The following is a 3,548-nucleotide window of genomic DNA, read 5'->3' as shown; positions in this document are numbered from 1 at the left end:
GTGTGAAGCCGACCACGCTTATAAACGAGGAGGCTACGGGGCATCTAAATGGTTACTCTTCTTTCACTTCTTAGATCGTGCCATAGAGCCAAGTCATAGGGAATGAGATTTCCAGTACTAACCCTTGATTTTAGCAGAAGAACGACACCGATCGAAGAAGGCGATTGTTGATGAAAGTTACAAAGCACGCAGGTAAGTAAAGGTACGAAAGATATATGTTGAGTAAGGTATTGGCGCATGATTGAAATGTGAAGTTGGAAAATTGAAAGGGAAAGTGGACAAGAAAGTGTAACACGTGCAGTCGTGTTAAGCGTATAAGGTGAGTCTAATATTTTCAGACTTTTATGAATATTGAGAGCCCTGTGTGGCTATGATACGATACGATATGATATGATATGTATATATGATGATGGCCCTATAAGGTCTTGTTGGTATTTTGCGTGCGAGTCTTGGGATAGTAAGAAATACGGAGGAAACTACGCGAAATTTTCTAGAAATAATACGAAAATGAGATGTAAGTTTGGAATATGTTTTGAAAGAGTCGTGTTAATAGTGACGATGGGAGCCGGCGAGCTACGAGTATGCATTTGCGCCTCACTAGGAATAAGCTAATTAAGGAGTTGGTGATAATAGTAAATAGGAGATCGAGGGGGATATGGTAATAAGGAATTTGGAAGGACTTGTGCTATTAGGCGATGATGTAGAAAAAAAAACTGGTAGGACTGGATAAAGTGATATGATTAAGACCAGGGTACGGAGGAAAAAGAATTGTGATGAATAGGAACGTACGATAAGACGACCGGTGATGTGTTGTGAGGGCATTTTGGGAATATGTTAAAGATCCCGACGTACTCAATATTATGTGCAGGCAGTCGTGTGGTGAGGTGGATGCGATCGTACCAGCATTAAGGCACCCGAATTTTATTAAAGTTTCAAGGTTAAGCGTGCTGGAGTGAGAGAAATTTTGGGATGGGTGACCCCTCTGGGAAGTTTTCTGAAAAATCTTACAAATTCAGATGTATGAGGCAAATGAGAAGTTAGATTAAACTAAGGAAAATTAGAGTCTGCGGAGTGGGCAGAAACCTTAAGAGGTCACGTAGGACGGGGCGGATCAGGTCGGTGAAAAGGGCAAGGAATAGGAAGAAAGCGAAACAACAGTGTAGTAATAGGTTATGCCGTGTGACGGAGGACACGAGCACCATAAGTGATGGAACGAGGAAAAGCCAGGTTATAGAAAGATGAGAAACAAGGTATAATGAGTGCTAGAAGATGAGGCGGTATGATACGGATAAATGTGGATGAACATAATATGTTTTGAAAATGAGAGGAGGATTATGTAGGAATAGTGTGTTCTGAACGACACAGAGGTAGCATAAAATTCCTCGTGGGTAGAATAACAGACAGACATAAACGGGAGAAACGACAAGGGATACCAAAGGAAGCACCCGAGGTAAGTTGGGATAAAGATAACATTTCAAGAGGACTTTGGACGCTTACCGTCGGAATAAAAGTGCTGCCTAACTGAGATTGGAAATAAGGACATGAGGCGAAGTATAAATGGATAATGGTATAAGTACACCCCTAAAGGGGGAAGCGAGAGAGAAATGTAAGGATGAGACGAAATACGATTGATACGGTAGTGTGTTTGACATGGACGCCCTACAAATGAGACCCTTTACGGAAGTGAGTTAGTAGGATCGGGAAAACCGAAAATAAGTGGATAAAAGTCAGGATAATGTTTAAGGTAGTGTGAGAAGTTTTGCATAGACTTTGAATAACACGACTCCAGAAAGTGGACGTGTGTGAAGAAAAAGAGTATGACAAGAGAATGGTATTGGATAGCTTAAGAGATAGTATGGAGGATGGCAATAGCTATGAAAAGGAGCTCCCCGAGGTGCTTATGAGACCTGTAAGACTAGTCGAACATTCGAGGACGAATTTTCTAAAGGGGGAAGGATGTTATATCCCGCATTTTGTACGTTGGGACATTCGAGTTAATTGCGGGAAGTTAAGGGCAAGGCCATTTCCCGGTTTTGTTTGAATGCGCAAGTCGCTTATAAATATTATTGTCATGGAATATTAAGGGCAAACTAGGAAATTGGAAATTTCTATTAATTCATGACTTCTTGGAGAAGCCATTGTGGCCGTGGGCCCCGCTTGTACCTTGGCCACTTGTTGCAAGCCATGCAATAAAACATGTGTTCATTTTATGCTTTAGTGGCCAAAAACACATTTGTGGGAAAAGATGACAAGGGAGAATTCATCTTTTAAAATTCAAGAAATTTCTAGAAAATTGGAGAAAAAGAAAACAAAAGAAATATCAAGAGAAAAAGAGAGGAGCAAACCGGCCATGTGCATGACATGTGCATGTATTTATATACATAAAGGATGAATAATACAAGGCATAATTCATTATTCATAAGTTCTAGAGAAATCAAAAGAAAGAAAAGAAAAAGAAAGAAAAGAGAAAGAAGAACGGCCATGGCTGGCCGAACCAAGGATCATGAGGAAGTGATCAAGAGAAATAATTTTGTTCTAGATTTTCAACTCATTGGAAGGCCCTCTACAACATGGAGTAATCGTGGGAGCAAGAAAAACATTCATCCTCACAAGACATGTCCTAGCCGAGAATGAAGAAGGCAAAGGTGGATGGAAGAAGGTGAGCTTTGAGCTTCTAGGTGTTTATACATGTTGTGATAGGTAAAATGAATGAAGTTCATGAAGTTAGGGGGTTGTGTTGTGTGGCCATGTATATGTAGTATGGTATGGAAGTGATGAACTAATTTATTTAGCATGTTGGATTGTTGTATTATGAATGGTTGTGCATGTTGTAATGTGAAGGAATGGATAGAATTCATGAAATCATGGGTGTTGGTATGTTGGCCGAATGGTGGCTGCTTTGTGAAGGAAGAATGAATCAAATTTATTTAGTGTTCTTGGCTATTGTTGTTGAGAATTATATGGTGAGAATGAAAGTTTAATGATTTATGTTGAAGTTGTAATGTCGTGTGGGCTGTTTTGGGGAGCCAATGTGATTTTAATATGGCTTCTTGTCTTGATGAAAATATTGTTGCTAACGTATGGAATTGGTGATGTAGTGTGTGAATTCGGAAGAAAGAAATGTATTGTTGTTGTCCCTATGGAAATGGGTGGTTTCGGGTTCCATGGCATAGTGTTGGGATTGTCTTGAATATTTTGTGGATTGTTCGGAATGTTCTTAAATCTTGTACGGATGGTCGTTGGTTTTGGTTGTTGTTGAATAATTGGTCGAGTTAAATTCTCGGGGATGTTGGATTTATAGGGGAGATCTTTAGCCAAATTTACGTAGACAAAGTGATGGCTTGGAATTGGGTTCTTCAATGCTTATGGCTAATGTGGGGTGTCCAACGACATTATTGTAGATCGTGAGAAGCCGAGACGTAAGTCTGGATTAGCTTAGAGGGCGGCCAAGGTATGTAAAGCTCACCTTTCTTTCTTTGGCATGTCTTAGTTAAAGTAGGCTATGATATGATCCCCGAGGTAATTCCACTCCTACGATCCGAGCATGT

This window comes from Lycium ferocissimum, unplaced genomic scaffold, assembly GCF_029784015.1.
Source record: "Lycium ferocissimum isolate CSIRO_LF1 unplaced genomic scaffold, AGI_CSIRO_Lferr_CH_V1 ctg2276, whole genome shotgun sequence".
NCBI classification, from domain to species: Eukaryota; Viridiplantae; Streptophyta; class Magnoliopsida; order Solanales; family Solanaceae; genus Lycium; species Lycium ferocissimum.
The sequence above is the reverse complement of the archived record's forward strand: the minus strand, read 5'-3'. Positions refer to the sequence as shown.